The sequence below is a fragment of the Panthera tigris genome, chromosome D3 (genome assembly GCF_018350195.1).
Source record: "Panthera tigris isolate Pti1 chromosome D3, P.tigris_Pti1_mat1.1, whole genome shotgun sequence".
NCBI classification, from domain to species: Eukaryota; Metazoa; Chordata; class Mammalia; order Carnivora; family Felidae; genus Panthera; species Panthera tigris.
This window is the reverse complement of record NC_056671.1, coordinates 43,817,291-43,835,436: the sequence shown is the minus strand read 5'-3', so window position 1 is coordinate 43,835,436 and position 18,146 is coordinate 43,817,291. Positions and strand designations below refer to the sequence as shown.

Below are 18,146 nucleotides of genomic sequence, written 5' to 3'. Positions count from 1 at the left end.
GATTAAGATTAGCTGAACAAAATAATGCCATTCAGAGAAATCATATTTAAAAATCTCATGAATCAGGAAAATTATGTAGATCATTTAATATTAACATGCATTTTAGTTACTCTAAATACCTGTGCAGATTTTTAAACGTGTCCTGTTTTACAAGAAAGTTTCTCCCCAAAGTTTTCAGAATTACTCTAAGCATCCTTGACTGTGAAATGAAAGTCTTGTGGTTTATGTTTTTGAAATGTCTCACCTACGTTATGGATGCTCTTCATATTGAGAAACAGGATGGTGGATACTTAATATAGTTTAAAACATTTTATTGAATGAGAGAAGTGGAAGAAATTAGAACAACACATCTTTCTACTAGGAGTATCTGTCTCTTTTAAGAAGTCCAAATTTTCTTTTAATATTTTACCCAATTTCCATGTATCTTTGATTCTATTTTGCTTTTTGGTCTCATTCCATGAAACAGTAGTATAGGGAGGGCTTAGTAGCTTTTTTTGTTGTTGTTAAGTTGTCTTATAGCCTCTTGCCTCAGTTTCATTTAGGGGAACCTCACAGATTTATTGAAATGTGGGAAGATACAAAGAAGTAGAGGTCATGGATTCTTTACTTGAAAATTCAATCTATTTAGGAAAACCAAGACCTAAACTCACATACATATACAGAAACAAAACAGAACACTTTAAAATTTGAAAAAAATGTGTGATGGATTTCAAATAATTGGTACAGGTAATACAAGCTCTTGGTTATTGAAAGGAAGAAATCACTGTGTGTTGAGAGGGCCAGAGTATGCTTTATGATGAGTGGATAGGATTTAGGTGGAGGGCATTCAGAGAGGGAGTAGAGGATAACATGAATAGAGGGTGGGGATGAATTGGCTATGAGATGTTTAGGGGAACCGAAGATAAAGTTGGAAATAACAGATTGGGGTTAGAGTGTGGAGGATTTTATTGCTAGGCTACAAGAGTTTAGATTTTCTTCAGTATGTTGTGGCTATTAAAATATTTGTAAATGAGACTGTTCCAGGATGAATGAAGATGAATCTGTTAGTTATATGCAGGATGCAGTGTGTGAAAAAAGACTGGAGATGGGTTGAGATTGGGGGGCTTCTTAAATTAATAGTACAGAAATTATTGAAGCCCCAAATTGAGGAATTAAAATGGGAAAGGAAGAATTAATGGAACTTGATTGATTAGCAGGGTTGGAGAGAAGAGGGAACCAGAGCTAGAGAAGGTAGAGGATTCTAAAAATTTTGAAGGTAGGTTATAGGGAGACTGGTGAAAACAAAGTTGGGTTTGGATATCTCTTGGGAAGAATAGGCAGTAGATAAGTTCAATTTCAGACTTGTGTTTTAGAGTATAGTGGGCTAACCACAAAGAAATGATCTGAAGACTGTTGGAGATAGGAAACTGAGCTCATAATTAAGATAACAATTTGGAAATCATTTGTGCAGAGATGCAAGTTGAAATTGATATAATGATTAAGGGTAAAAGATGAAAGTTGAAAAAAGAGGAAGAGTCAAGAAAGTAGGCAATCAAGGCCTTTTCAGACTTAGGACAGCCTGGTATCTTGGAGCCCAAGACTTGTAAAATAACATTTTGAAAAAGAAAATAGTCAATGGACAGATTTTTTTCCCCTCCTGTAGTCTTACAATCTTGGCCCTTTTTTCTATTTGGTTTCATAATTGTTCATCGATAGTTACTGAAATTTTATTACCGTATTAATCTGAAGTCGGTAAAGATTGAATTTTTCTTTGGAGACAGATCCTTTTTCCAGTTTTGTAGTATCTAGCCTGATTTTTTTTTTTTTTTTTTTTTTGGCATGGTATTTTATGTTTATCATTAAGTATTCATTCATTCATTCTACCATTCAGAATGACTTCTCAGGTAACTTCACCTTTTTTCAGTGAGTCTGTTCTTAACTCTTCTTCCCTGTCTGGACTTTGGATGTCTCTTGTATTGTAGGGAGGAAAGCCCTTTTAAACTAATTGCTTTTCTCTATTATTTTGGCCTTTGTTGATTTATTTAAGTGGTATTTATTGAGTATGTATTGTGTGCCATTTGCGGCACTCATGTTCTAGGGTTTTTGTTTTTTTTTTGTAATATCAAAAAATAAAGTTACTGAATTATGTTTGTTCTGCACTTACTTGAATAGGTCCATTCTTCACAAAGTTCCCAAAACTTTTGGTTTCAAAAGAGTTTGCTGGCAGATCTCTTTTAAACCATCTTACAAAACAGCTTTTTTTGTTGAGGTCTTAATGATGAATATTAGTAGTTATAAAATAATGTAGCTGGAAAATGCCCTGTTAAGTGGCTATCCAACCTTTTCTTGAACACATATAATTTAAGAACTAGATAAGTCTTTTTCATACTGCAAATATGAATGCTTAAATAGTCTGCAGATCCTAAGATAATATTATGGTAACTATTCACTTATTTTCTAGAGCATCCAAATCACTCAACCTTGGTTTTCTCTAAGTCACATTCTTTCCAGTATCTTAATGGTTCTCTTACTGTCCATGTTAGAGTTTATAATGATTATCACGAGCTGTTTTCCTTTTTCCTGCTTTTTCTTTAAGTTTACAATTATTTTATCCAGGGGTTATTAACAATTTCTTAATGTTTTTGAGTACCTCTATTAAGTCTAAATTTCCAAAGGGGGAAAATGGATATGGTTTGTAAATTAAAAAAGAAAAACAAAGGTAGTTGGGTGGGAGCGTTAGGTATATATTTGTCTTGAAGTGTGACATGCATTTCTTGAAAATACAGCTATCTTGCCTTTAGCATGTTTAGCTTACTGCTTCCGGATGCAATTAAGAGCATAACCATTTTTTCTAGTTTTTGTTTGCTGGTGGAGGTACAGCAGTAGTGGGTAGAATGGAGGGAAGGGAACCAATATTAGTTGAACAGTGCATACTGAGTTCTAACACTGCTGTTCCCTTCCTACATACTTGTTACCACCATTTTTCATTAGTCAGTTTTTCAGAATGTGGGAGGCATACGCAAACAAAGTTTCAGGTGTTCGTTTTTGAGTTTTTCTTTAAATTGTCTTTTCTTTGGCTTCCTAACCTAGTACTACTTTCCTGTCTTTTCATTGCTGACTTCTTTTTCTGTCTTAATCTTTGGTCTTGTAATGCTTATCATTTTCTTCACTGTCTTGGAATTTCATCCATTCTTACAGCTTCAGCCACTGTCATCTCTATGCCCATGAGATCCAAGTCTTTACTTTTCAGTCTTTTTTTTTCTGGTTTTAAATCCTCAGTGTCTGACTGTCCACTACGCACCTATACTTGGATGTCATGAAAATTCCTTATATTCTAAAATAAAATTTCTTCCATACACTTATTGGTCATTGACATCACTACTGTCTTTGTCACTCACCTGGAATTTTTGTTTTGAATTTAAACAATCCTATGCCACATGTTGGATTATTTCAACAGATTTTGGCTAGCGTTCCACAGTCTAGATTATTGCTCTCTAATCTCTCTGTGCATCCTACCAGTTGAATTGATCACATTTGGGGTTATATTAGTGAAATAAAAAGACCTGAGGTCATTAAATCCTTGAGCCTAAAACACTATGTCACTGTTCATAATTTATGAGTTAATGGGTGTTATCAGTGTCAATTGCATATCTGCTTGGTTTGGACGAGACTGTTTTTAAAGTTCATTTATTTATTTCAAGAGGAGGGGCGCAGAGAGAGGGGGGGAGAGAGAATCCCAAATAGGATCTGCATTTTCAGTGCAGAGCCTGACATGGGGCTCACATCACAAACTGTGAGATCATGATTTGAGCCAAGATCGAGTTGGGCCCTTAACCAACTGAGCCATGTAGGTGCCCCTTGACCAGACTGTTTTGATGTTAATATGTCGCAAGAATTAAAAAAAAATAACAAAAACAAATTACACCATTGAGCGAATCTTTGGGTAGGCTCTTAAACTTGGATTCAAATGTAGGCTCTGCCATGTACTTGCTAGATGATTTTAGGTGAATTATTTTTACCTCCAGAGTTTATTTTATCTTTAGGAAAGTAGGGGGATAATACTACTAGATTGTTGTAAGGGTTAGATAATACAGACTAAACAATTATCAGAGCATATGGCATTTAGTAAGCATTTGTGAATTGGTAACTACTTCATCATATTTATAGTATTCCTGTTATATGTTACGGCGCTTAGGCTAGAAGTTGATATTTATTGTCTTCTGTAAGTACAGAGTAATGCTGGCACCTCAAGCCATACCCATAAATTCATAATCCAGCTGTACTTTACTGAAGTGTCTAAACCAGTTGTAACTGAAAATGGAGATATTTAAATGGGATTCTGTAGAATGGGGAGGGACTTTGGAGACTGTTTATTCATTTAGTCATGACTTATAACATACCTACTTTGTGCCAAGGGTTTATATTTATAAGAAAGGCAGTTTGGAGCTAGTTTATGGAGATTGAGTTCTTATCTTGTCCTCTTTCTGTGTCTGTTATACTTTCAGTATGTGCTCTGTAAATAGGCCCTCTTGCACTACAAGTAACCCTGTGGGTGTATAGAGAGGTGGCTCAGAGTAACAGCTGAGACATGAATTGGACCATTCATTAATCTCTTGAGTCAGAAATGTTTTTAATCCAGAAGAAGGAACCACATAAAAAATTTTTGTAATGAACAAAGAGTAAATTCTCAGTTTTAGTTTTTGCATAACTTTTCAGTTTAGTTTTAGTTCATAATTGTAAGTTTTGTTACTGTGTGTATATGGTAAAAACTATAGAGATTGTTTTCACGTATGACAGAAAACCCCACGTCAGGAAATATACACATGGAGTTCTGTCGCTGAAGATAGTCAAGTAGCTCTACTTCCCCATTCCCATCCCTCACTGAAAAAGAGGTACATCCATTTAGTTTAACTATAGAGCATAGCTGATGGATACCACACTCGTGATGTACAAGAAGATGAACAGATAGTGTTGCATTTCACAATGGAAAATGTTTTATATTGAAAAAAAACCCTCTGGACTGAAAATTCAGAGCATTGTCATAAACTTGTTTTGCTCTTAATTCTCTGTGTGACCAAGTAAATCTTTTTTCTTATCTAGGTTTCAGTTTCCCCATTTGTAGAATGAAGAGTTGGGCCATATAGTTGCTGATACCCACTGTGTCTCTAAAACTTCTATGAGTCTTTGTTTATTATACTTTTATAAAAACCTTAAAAAGTTGTGTCATTGATTCATTATTTAAGAGATAGAATTTAAAAGTTAAATGGTGTTAGGGTAGAAATATAAGAATAGTAATTATCTTTGGTAAGTGCTATTTTTGCAACAAGTTTTATATAGCCATAGAAGATCATCCTAAAGTGTTAATTGTTATATTTGGCACTTTTTTATTTTTGCATTTGTGACTTGTGTTCATAACTTTATAGAGGTTTGTACTTTTTGAACAAAGAAGGTAGTAATTGAGTTACTTATTTGCATATCCATTAAATTGTATACATGTAGTTTATTTCTCTAATATACCTGCCCTCCCTGTTTGGGATTGTGAAATACAGAAGTACATTTTCACTGTAGTTTCTAAAGAGTTAGTGGGGTGTTAGATGTTCAAATTAATGTTCAAAATTGATGTCTCAGAGAAGTGAGAAGTTGTCTTATACTTTTTTAAATTTGTGTCTTATTTTAGAAGGTTTGCTAACCTGTGTCCCTTCTTTATTACTATGTTTGTTTATTTTTAAATTTTGTTTATTTATTTATTGAGAGGACGAGTGAGGGAGAGTGGCAGGGAGGGAGGGAGGGAGAGAGAGAGAGAAAGAAGGGGAGAGAGAGAGAGAGGGAGAGAAAGAGAGAATCTTAAGCAGGCTCCATGTAAAGTGTAGAGCCCAGTGCAGGTCTTGATCCCATGACCCTGGGATCGTGACCTAAGCCAAAATCAAGAGTCAGACAGTCCACCGACTAAGCCACCCGGGCGCCCCTATTTATGTTTATTTTATTTTTATTTTACTGTTATCCTCATACTTTATAGTCTTTACTCCATGCTCCTATATCGACTTTTGGAAAGAAATTGACATTTTATCTCAGAGGAATTCATTTTGAAATAGTGCTCCTGAGTTTTAAGTCTTCCCTTTTCTCTGCTGTTATTCATTCATTCAGCAAATGTTTATATGGTGTACTGTGTACTAGGCACTCAGATGGGGACACCATGGTGAGTTCAAACAGGGATCCTGCTTTCATAGAACTGGTAGTCTCAGGAAAAGGGTAAATTTTGAGCAGATAGGAGTGGGGTAAGGCTTAAAGGGGAGGTAAGAGGTATGATCACACCTTTCCTTTAAGGCTTGGGATATATTTAAAGACTTGTGGTAAAGTAGTCTACATGTATAATTCTCAGATATGTGTCTGTAGATTGTCTGTATCAGATTCGCTCGAGAACTTGTTAAAAATGGAATCTGGGCCCATGCCCAGACAAACAAAATCAGAATTTTTTGGGATGAGTCCTAGGATCCTGCATGGGTTGTGGATTCTTAGACATATTCAAGTTTGGAAACTATCGTTATGGTGGAAAGAACATTTATTTTTGTTTTACTTGGTAATTTTGTAAATGAAAAATTTTAACATACACAGAAGTAGGGAAAATAGTATAGTGAACTCCCATTACCCAGATTCTCAGTTTTCAAAATTTTATCACACTTGCTTCAACAATCACCCTTTTACTTGCCAAAATATTTTTTTTCTTGCCAAAATATTTTAAATTCCAGATTCTAGATACTAATCATTTCATTCACCCCTACATACTTTAGTAAGTATCTCTAAAAAAACAAAGAATGTTTTCTTCATTGCCACCATGGCCATTATCATGTCTAACAAAATTAAAAGCTTCTTGGTACCATTGATTCCCAGTTTTATTCATATTTATCTGGTCATATAAAACAATGTGCTTTTTGCAGTCGCTTTATTAGAATCTGGATCCAAAGCCCACATGTTGCTTTTGTTGGTTAGGTCTTTCAAGTCTCTTTATTGTGTGGTTCAGTCTTTTCCCCCTCTGTCTTGTCTACCCCTCACCCCCACATTGTCTTGCTGAAAAAAACTGGGTCATTGGTACCGTACAGTGTTTAACATTCTGGATTTCTGTTGTTTTCTTGTAATGTGATTTAATTTGCTTCTGCATCTTCCATATTTCCTGTAAATTGGTAGTTAGATCTAAAGGCTTGATTTTAATTATTACAAATTTTTAGTCAAGAGTATTTCATAAATTATGTTTTCTTTTTTATTTTTAAAGTTTATTTTGAGAGAGCAAGTATGGGACAGAGGTAGAGAGAGAGGGAGAGAGAGAATCCCAAGCGGGCTCCACGCTGTCAGTGCAGAGCCTGATGTGGGGCTCGAACTCACCGTGAGATCATGACCAGAGCCAAAGTCGGACCCTTAACTGACTGAACCACCCAGGCGCCCCATAGATTGTGTTTTCTTTTGCTTCACATCAAGAGGCATATAATACCTGGTTGACCCACCCTTAGTGATGCTAAGGTTGATTAATGTGTTCAGGTGGTAATAGCCTATAATAATTTCCTTTGTAAAATCCTTCATTATCCTTTTACCTAATGGTTCCATCCATTTGTGGTCTTCATTGAGTCAATTATTTCACTAAAGATAGCAAAATAATGACTTTCTAATTCTATCATTTCTTTTACATTTATTAGCTATAATTCTTCTGTTAAGAGAACTTATGTATTTCTTTCTTTTTTTAATTTTATAATTTACATCCAAATTAGTTAGCATATAGTGCAACAATGATTTCAGGAGTAGATTCCTTAATCCCCCTTACCCATTTAGCCCATCCCCCTTCTCATAACCTCTCCAGTAACCCTCTGTTTGTTCCTGTTAAGAGAACTTATGAATTTAAGAACTTTCACTCATCATCTATCGGGCTATTTGCATACCATGAAATATCTGACAGGGGCTGTGATTTCAAATAGAGAGAAGCATGTTGATCTGGCAGTGAGAGAACCAGGAGAATACATCCCCTGCCTTTATCGACCTCCTACCTTATAGTCTCCTACTGTGGTCTCCCATTGCCTGAAAAGCTAGTATGCAAAAGAACTCATTGAACCAGTCTCTAAGGGTCAGTAAACAAGATATTACCCAGTCAGCATCCCTCCCTCCATACATCCATCCATCCATTCCTCCCTCTGTTTTGTTTTTTATTTTTAGGATCATTATGGAAGACATTAAAAAAATTTAGTGTGTTTCAGTCGATTTTTGTCATCCTTATTTGATGCTCAGTTTGTCCTTTGACTAATGGGAGTCTCTACATTGGTTCCCATCTGATTTGTATATGACTCTAGTACTCTTTGGTAGAGCTTCCTTGTTTTTTGTATAATAAGATGCCCAGGCTCATATTGTACATTTCTTACCCCAGACTTGGAAGTCAGCCATTACTTTTCCTTTTAGTGGGGAATGATACTTTGAGACCACAATCTGGATTATAGGAGTATTCACTGCTACTGGGTTGAAATTGCTTCTTGTTCTTGTTTAATGAATAGAACTATGAAATATTATTTTTGAAAAGAAGAAAACATTCTTTATACTGATAATTCCAATCTGAGTTTATCATCACTTTGAGTTTGTATTTTACATGAAAAATCTTTCTAACAATACTAACAGAATTACACATTTGTTTGATTTCTAAGAATGTGGGTATGATATAGTGAAAGAAAAACTGAGCTGAATGCGGTGGGGTTGGGGGAACTGATGCCTTAAGTTGTATTCATCTAATTGACTCTGTACATTATATATTGAAAAGTTGTATTGGCCTCGGACAGATAATACCCAGTCCCTGAACTTTAGTTTTCTTTAGGAGTATAATACAAAATTTACTAATTGAAACCCTGTCCAGATTAATTTGTCTTTAGATACAAGTTTATTTAAATTTCCAATGTTATTAAGAAATTCTGTTTTAGATACACATTTCTATTTCTTCTTTCATTGATTGCTTAAATTTCACTGTTCCTTTAGCAGTGGGACAAAGAAAATGTTTCTCTAATTTTTATCATCCACTCTGAAAGTGTTTACTTATCTCAACCTAATTGCATTTCCTCTGCTTATTTCTAGTAATCTGTAATCATAGAGGCAGTATAGCCTAATGGTTAAGAGCATGCTCTGGAGTCAGACTGTCTGATTTTGAATCCTACTCAGGTCAGCCATTTATTAGCCTCGTGACTTGCGGTAAAGTTTTTTTTTTTTTTTTTTTTTTTTTTTTTTTAATTTGAGCATAGTAGACACACAATTTTATATTAGTTTCAAGTGTACAACTTAGTGATTGTTGGGTAAAGTTCTTGACTTTTTTAAACCTCAAACACATCATCCTCAAATAAGATTAATCATAAACTCTTACAGGGCTGTTAAGAGTATTAAATCTGATAATGCATGTAACATGCTTTGCATAGTTCCCAGCATTTAGTAGATGTTAGCTATCATTATCATCATCATCATTGTCATCATTGTAAATCTTTATAATTTGTCCTGGGAAAGAAGACTTTTGTGCTGACCAAGTGTATTATTATCCACCTCCCTATACCACAGGCCAGCTTTTTATTTAGTTTTGTGATCTTGGACAAGTATCTAACTTTCTTATATTAAATCTGCAAAATGAAAATCATGATAATATTTACTTCATAGGTTTTACTTATGAGGATTAAATGAAATAATTTATATCCAGGTGTTAATAGTTACTTTTTTCTTTACCTTTATATTATAGATTTGATGACGTCTCCACTGTAGTTAGAAATACTGCTTATAAACTTGGGAGAACAGTAGAATGGGGTTCTTCATTTGAGATATTTTTTGAGTCTTATCTTTGCTTTCTGTTATTGCTGCCCTACCCAAGTCCAGACTTTTAACCCAACATTCTTGTATTAGTGGGACATCCTAGCAGTTTGCCTATGTAGTCCATACTATATCTTTCATTTTCTTAACTTTAGTGCTTTTTGTCATGTGGTCTTAGCTTACCTATTTAGCTTACCTTACTTCCTGTTATTCTCCAAAATAGTCTGGTCCAGGTGGATTTTTTTTTTTTTTAATTTTTTTTTTTTTAACGTTTATTTATTTTTGAGACAGAGACAGAGCATGAACAGGGGAGGGGCAGAGAGAGAGGGAGACACAGAATCTGAAACAGGCTCCAGGCTCTGAGCTGTCAGCACAGAGCCCGACGCGGGGCTTGAACTCACGGACCGTGAGATCATGACCTGAGCCGAAGTCGGACGCTTAACCGACCAAGCCACCCAGGCGCCCCGGATTTTTTCACTTTCTACTTTCTACTGCTTTTCCCAACGTTTGTTCTCACAGTTCCAGGCCATATCTTTCCTCTATATTCTCTTCACCAATTTCCTTTGTCATCTTTATTGCCTAACATAAGTCATAACTATGTTATAATGTAGTTTTCTTTTTTGAACTCTTACAGTATTTGTAACTGTCTCATGTAGTTTATTTATTTTTCATTTTAGAGAGAGCATGAGTGGGGCCGAGGGACTAAGGGAGAGAGAATCTTAAGCAGGTGGGGCTCAATCTCTACAACTGTGAGATCATGACCTGAGCTATAATCAAGAGTTGGATACTTAATCAGCTGAGCCACCCAGGCACCCCTGTCTTGTAGTTGATCACAGCTATCTTATATGAGTCTGCTTTGAGTGTTGTTCTTACCTCTCTAATCAGAATTTCAGGGCTAATCAGGGCTCAGTATAATTCTGGGCATTATTATTTAATTAATACTTGTTGATTTTTGTGAATGATTATCCCCTCATCCCTGTATTCCTGTTCTTTCCCTCTGAATTAGTTAGGGCTCTGACAGTTATACACGATAGAACTCAACTTGAATTTTCCTAGGCAAGAAGAATTTATAGATTCAGGGAAACCTGATCTCAAAATCTCAAATCCAGACAGCTCTGAAGCAAGAGATTCATTAGTTTGGTTTGGGTCAGGGCCTATCCCTAGACTAACTATTTGTGATAAAGAGGGTAGGATCACTTGAGAACTATGGGAATGGGGAAGTAGTTTCCAGAAAAATGAGGGCAGTGGGACAGGGCAAACAATAAGAGATGTCTATTATACCATCCCTTCTCCCTTTCTTCTTTTCTGTGACCTTGGATCAGTCACTTAAACTCTTTACAACAGCCATTTCTTCAAACTATACAATGGAGTTAATGGAGTTAATAATAATTTACTTCAGGGGCTCCTGTGTGGCTCAGTCAGTTAAGCGTCTGACTTTGGCTCAGGTCATGATCTCACAGTTTGGGGATTTGAGCCCTGCATCAGGCTCTGCGCTGACACTCAGACCCTGAGCCTTCTTCGGATTCTGTGTCTCCTTCTCTCTCTGCCCCTCCCCTGCTCATTCTCTGTCTCTCAAAAATAAATATTAAAAAATAATTTACTTCATAAGGTAGTGGTGGGTATTAAATGTGATGATCTATAGAGTTTGAAATCTCATGAAAACAATACTGTAAGCTGATGATAAATGACTGCCCCTTGGTCCCTTTTACCTTCATTCCCTGTGCTTATCTGGCCCAAAGTTTTTTGCCTGTAGGAGCTTGTCTTGCCACTCCAGGTTGTTAACTGGCTTTTTGGCATTACCCTAGTCAACTCTGTGCCCGTAGTTTCTACCATCTTTCTGAGTCGAAGGAAGAAGTTATTAGTGTCAGATAGGTTTTCTTGGATAGTTTTAGAGTAAGTTATTTATTATAACTAAATGAATTATAATCTAAATAAAAGCAGTGGGCTTATTTTGTAATGGTAGCATTGAAATTCAGCCCCTGCCCCTTTCTTTCTTCTTATAATTGTTTCAGAGTACTACTGGATTTTGTGAATTGAAGGTAAAGGGCCTATAGAGATTTCTACTTCTTTTTTTCTGTATTAACCAGGAATCTTTTGATTCAAGTCAAATTAGGTTAAGCAATGAGGGACATTTATTGCCTCTGAATACTTCATAGGTAGATTCTAGCTTCAGGAATGTCTCTTTTTCAGGACTCAAATGATGTGATTGGGTGCTGGTTTTTCAGATCTGCTTCTTTAGTATGGTTTTTCTCCTGAGGTAGATAATTTATTTTGATTGTAGGATGATTGCCAGTAGCTTCCATCTCTATTTGTTCAGATGCAGTGGGAAGCAAAAATCTTTTCTTCTGCCCTTCAAATAGAGTTTCTAACTGATTTAGCCAACTCAGATTATGTGCCCATATATGAACCAATCACAATAGTCAGAAGAATAGTATCATCATAAGCTTAGGCTTTCATCATGTACTCCAGTCTCAGTTTGGGGGGTAAGACACCTTATATCAAGATATATTAGAGTTGCACGAGGGAGGGGTAGAAATTGGAGGTCAGTTATCATGAGAAAGGGCAATGACATGCTGGGCAGTCCCAAATAGTCTCTACTACATTAGGTAGAGATTCCTCATCAGAAGAATCCCAAGTAATGATAGTTTATTCTTTAGATTTTTTGGAAATGAATTTTTTACTGAATTGTTAAGTTATCTGACACTAGACTTAAAATAAGTATTGCCAACTAGTTGCCAAAGACTGACAGCCTAAGACTACAACTGGGATAACATCTGATCCTTTGATGGAAGGATGCCTGTAAGGTGCTTTGCCTTTAATGTTAAATCTTTTTTTAATGTTTATTTATTTTTGAAGGAGAAAGAGATAGAGCATGAGCGTGGCAGGGGCAAAGAGAGAGGGAGGTACAGAATCCAAAACACAGAGCCTGATGCGGGACTCGGACCCACGAGTTGTGAGATCATGACCTGAGCCAAAGTCAGAAGCTTAACCAACTGAGCCACCCAGGCACCCCTAATGTTAAATCTTTGGGTGACATACTGAAAATTTTCCAAATTCCTGTTCATGGATCAGCCACATCAAAACCAAATACAGATTCTTGCAGGCTTCACCACAGCCCTGCCATATGAGAATTGGAGTTGGGAGATATAAGTATGCTGAAATTTGTGTTCTTGACAGGGCCTAGGTGATTGCATAGCCAGATTTGGGAAGAACTGAATAGTTGCCAAGTAGCCAGACATTATGTCTCCTGCATATATCTCATTTGGGTATCTACTGTGAGGAAAACAAAAATAAACCAAAGTAGGATTAGATAGAAACAGTTGCCTCCCATTTAAGAAATTATTTTCTCTTTTTTAAAATAAGGTTTAAGAAAAAACAGGTTATATGAAGGAGAATGAGCATTTTCTGAAAAAGTTGGTTTTGTTTGATCTGTTTTGGGAGGGGGGGGAAGAGAATGAAATTCGATAACGAATCCAAATGAAGTGTTACCCTCAATCATCATGGTAACTCCCTAGTACCTTGTCCCTTTGCCAGAAGGAAAGGACCTGCATTTTCTTAGGAACTTACGAAGAAATTGTTAGTTGTGAATAGGCTGTAAAAGAATAGTTTGCTATACTTAAAAAACAGATTTTGTGGGGGGTGCCTCAGTGGCTCAGTCAGTTAAGTGACCGACTCTTGATTTTGACTCAGGCCATCATCTCACCGTTTGTGATTTCAAGCCCCTTTGTTGGGTCCTGTGCTGTGTTTTTAAGCTGTATCTATTCTAGGGGGTAACATAGTGGCTTGGATAAAGATATAGGTGGGTTCTTTTTCCCCCCTGACACATGAATTTTGGATGAGGGACCAAAAGCCAGTAATAATCATTTTTATAAGACTTTGCACATTCAGAGGCACCTGGATGGCTCAGTCGGTTGGGCGTCCGACTCTTGATTTTGACTCAGGTCATGACCTCGTGGTTTGTGGGTTTGAGCCCCACATTGGGCTCTGCACTCACAGCACAGAGCCTGCTTAGGATTCTCTCTCCCTCTCTCTGTGCCTCTCTCTCTGTCTCTCAAATAAACATTAAAAACAAAAATTATTCCCACTTTGTAAATGAAATTAAACCTTAGAAGAGGTAAATGCATTTGCTTAACAGCACATAGCCAGTAAATGGCAAACTCCCTGTAGTATAGTGGAAACACCAGAGTTGTAGACACCAATGCCACAAAGAGAAGTGTTTCCATAGCACTTAGGAGGATATGGATATATATATATATATATATATATATATATATATATATATATATAGAATACACTAAATGAAAAATATTTAAATTGAAATGTATGGGAATTGGTAAATAATGAAGTGGGAAAGATGAGATATGAAATAGTAGGGAAAAGATCTTAATAAGTATTTACTGACTGGTTTGGAGGGGAAAATAAGTCCTGTAAATTTTATCTTAGAAGCAGTGATCTGTAACTTGACTGGATGAGGGATGGGAGCCAGTTCTTTGACTAAACCTGCACTGTAGTACAAGATTCAAATAGCTACCTGCTAAAATATATCTTTGTTGGATTTGACATGCCTGAAAAATGAGTGTTGGTAGGCAGTCTAAGCTGTGAAACATGTTGATCTGAAGTAGAATGAAGTGCATACTTACAGTGGTGTTGATTGATAACACTATTGTGTACATGATTTAACAGTAGACAGTAGTAATGTTTTCCTTAATTGATGTGAAATAATATATGGGATGACTTTGAGAAAATGTTCAAAAAAATTGATATCCCTGTGTTTGGATTACCGTCTTATAATGGAACTGAACATTTTTCAGGGGCTGAGGATGGGATAAGGGAGGTGCAAGAGAACATTTAGGGTGATGGAAGTGTTCTATATCTTGATTGTGATGACAGTGGTGGTGTTTACACACTGTGTTTGCCAAGATTCATAGAACTATAAACCTGAAAAGGATGAATTTTACTTTACATGAATTATACTTCAATAAAACTGACTTTTAAGAAAGGGGAAAAAAAACTTAACTTGGTGAACGTATTAACCCGTGACAGAACTGCCATTTACTTGCTATATTCGGTAATATATGGCCTTTAAAATATGAAGGATGTGTGTCTATGTTTGGCTTTACCTGTGTGTATGTGTGTGTCACTGGGGAAGGACCTGTGCTAACTGGACTTTGAAGTATAAAGGTTGGAAAACAACTGATAATATTTGTGACCAATGATAAAATTAGAGCTTTTAGGTGAAAGCTAAAAGAATTTTGGAAAGTTGTATCTGCCACCCTGACCTTGACAACTTCCCAGGGCCTAAAGACTTTTCTTGTGAGGTTGGTGATGACATTGATAAATGTGATTTTTCAATATTATATGATGAAATGTGTCAACATTTGGAAAAACTCATAATGCAGTGAGCCAATATTTTCTAAATGACCAATGCATGATGTTATAAAATCATTTATGAGTTAAAAAGATCTGCTCAAAGTGCAAGATAGACCAATACATTTTAATGTTGCAAAATAAACATAAAAGATTCCAAATTGCAACTGACCTTTAGGAAATACCACTTGTCAAATTTGGTTTTGTAGCAAAGAATTTCCATAATTATCTGAAAATGCTGTAAAAATACTCTTGGGGCGCCTGGCTGGCTCAGTCAGTAGAGCATGACTTTTGTTCTCAGCGTTGTGAGTCTGAGCCCCACATTTGGTGTAGAGATTACTTAAAAATAAAATCTTTTAAAAAATACTCCTTACTTCTTTAACTCATAGCTATGTGAAGTCAGATTTTCATACTTCTACCAAGACAGTGTATTCCAACAGATTAAATGCAGAATTAGTTGAGAGCTGTCTTGTAGTTAGCCAAAATAAATTTGTAAAAATGTAAAGCAATGAATTTCTTCTTATCAATTAAAAAAGTTTTCATGGGGTGTCTGGGTGGCTCAGTCAGTTAAGCGTCCGACTCTTGATTTTGGCTCAGGTCAGTGATCTCACAGTTCCACGATTTCGAGCCCCACATTGGGCTCTGTGCTAACAGTGCAGAGCCTGCTTGGGATTCTGTCTCCCTCTCTCTCTGCCTGTAGCCCCCCCCCCCCCATCTCAAAAATAAATATAAATAAACTTTAAAAAAATCTTCAAGTTTTAATAAAAAAGTTATTTTTATTAACATGTAATGGATTTAAGAAATCCATTCTGATGGTCTTTTAATGTATGTTAAGTGTGCTAAGACTATTCACATTTAATGTAATTATTATGTTAGGGTTTTAAGTCTTTCATTTTATTGTTTTGTGCTTCTTTTCCTGTTCTGTGTTCCTGTTTTTTTCCTTCTTGCTTTCTTTTGGGTTATTTATATGTTTTTTTAGGATTCAATTTTACCTTTTGTGTTTTTTATTATATCTTTTGTGTAGTTTTTTTAGTGGCTACTGTTCTAGGGATTTCAATATTCGTACTTAACTTTTCAATCTGCTTGGAGTCAGTATGCTGCCACTTCATATGTAAAGTAAAAACCTTACCACCAGTTGGGCCCATTTATCCTCCTCTTTGTTGTAGTGTCTTACGTTATTGCAGCTATAGACGTTGAAAACCCCAACGGAAAATGTTATGATTTTTGCTTTCAGCTGTTAAACCTTTTAAAGAGCTAAATAGGAGAAGAACAGATGTCTTTCATTTCTCTTACTCTTCTTTCTTGCCTTATGTTCCAAGTTTCCTTCTATCATTTCCCCTCTGTCTAAAGAACTTCCTTTAGGAGTTTGTTTGTTTGTTTTCCCTCCAAGTGTAGCTCTTTTACAGCAGTCAGGTCAGCTGGCTGTGAGTTCTCATATTTTTCTTCCTGTTAGAATATTACTTCATTTTCATTCTTACAGGTTGTTTTCAATGGCTGTAGAATTGACAGTTCTTTTAGCACTTTAAAAATGGTGTTCCACTTCGTTTCAGTTTTCACATAGTTTCAAGTGGGAAAGGTAGAGTTAGCCAGTTCAGTCTTCCGCTGTAAGTAAGGTGCCATTTTTCTCTGGTAGTTCTCAAAGTATTTTTTTTTTTGTCTTTAGTTTTCAGCATGTGTCTAGAAGTGGATTCATTTGGGTTTATTCTGTTGTGGTGCTGTTAAGTTTCCTGAATCAGTAGGTTTGTGTCTTTCTGCAAATATGATAAGTTTTCAACCTTTGTTTCTTCAAATATTTTTCCTGCACCATACTGTTTCTTCTGTTCTTTTGGGACTCTGATGACACAAATATTCCCCCTTTTGGTGTCATTCCACAGGGTCTTAAGGCTTTGTTCATTTAAAACTTTTTTTTCTCACTGTTGTTAAGATTGCATAATTATCTTCAAGTATACAGAGTCATCTCCATGCTGCTGTCAAGCTTATCAAGTGTGTTTTTTATTATGGTTATTGTGTTTTCCCATTTTAAAATTTCCATTTAGGGGGCACCTGGGTGGCTCAGTCGGTTAAGCGTCTGACTTCAGCTCAGGTCACCATCTCACGGTCCGTGAGTTCGAGCCCCGCTTCAGGCTCCGGGCTGATGGCTCAGAGCCTGGAGCCTGCTTCGGATTCTGTGTCTCCCTCTCTCTCTGCCCCTCTCCCATTCATGCTCTGTCTCTCTCTGTCTCAAAAATAAATAAACGTTAAAAAAAAAAAAGGTATAAAATTTCCATTTAGTTCTTTCTTTATTGACTACACTGTCTATCTTTTCATTAATTCCAAGAGTGTTTGGCCTTATTTTTTGGAGCATTTTAATAATAACTGTTTTAAAAATCTTTGTGAGATCATTTTACCCTCTGTGTTATTTTGGCATTGTTATCTGTGTTTTTCTTTTTAACTTTTTGTTTTGAAAAAATTACAGATTCATAGGAAGTTGCAGAGAGGTCCAGCACAACCTTCACCTTTCCCCCAGTGGTTACATTTTACATAACTGTAGTACAGTACCACAACCAGAAAATTGCAATTGATTCAATGTGTGTTTATAGTTCTGAGCCATTTTTTTCACATGTGTAGATTTCTATAACCATTAGAAGACATAGAACTATTCCATTACTGCAGAGATCTCCCTTTTGTTACCTCTGCATAGTTATTACCCATCCCTCCCCCACCGCCCCCCCCAACCCTGGCAACCAGTAATCTGTTAGTATAGAGATGGAGATCTCTATTTTATCATTTGACAAATGTTATTAGAATGAAATCATACAGTATGTGACCTTTGGAGATTGGTTTTTTCACTCATCATAATGAGTTAGGTGATTTTTCACTCATCACCTAACATACATTCAAGTTGTATCTTTCAGTAGTTCGTTATTTTTTATGACAGTATTATTCCATGGTATGGATAGATTATGGTTTGTTTAGTTTTTCACCTATTGAAAATATTTTAGTTGTTTGTC

General features: G+C 36.0%; 1 protein-coding gene across 4 annotated transcripts in view; it reads left to right on the top strand.

The window, feature by feature from the left end:
* ROCK1 (Rho associated coiled-coil containing protein kinase 1) overlaps positions 1-18,146 on the top strand; it is a 175,524-nt gene that overhangs the window by 1,893 nt on the left and 155,485 nt on the right. The gene's annotated exons all lie outside the window — the stretch shown is intronic.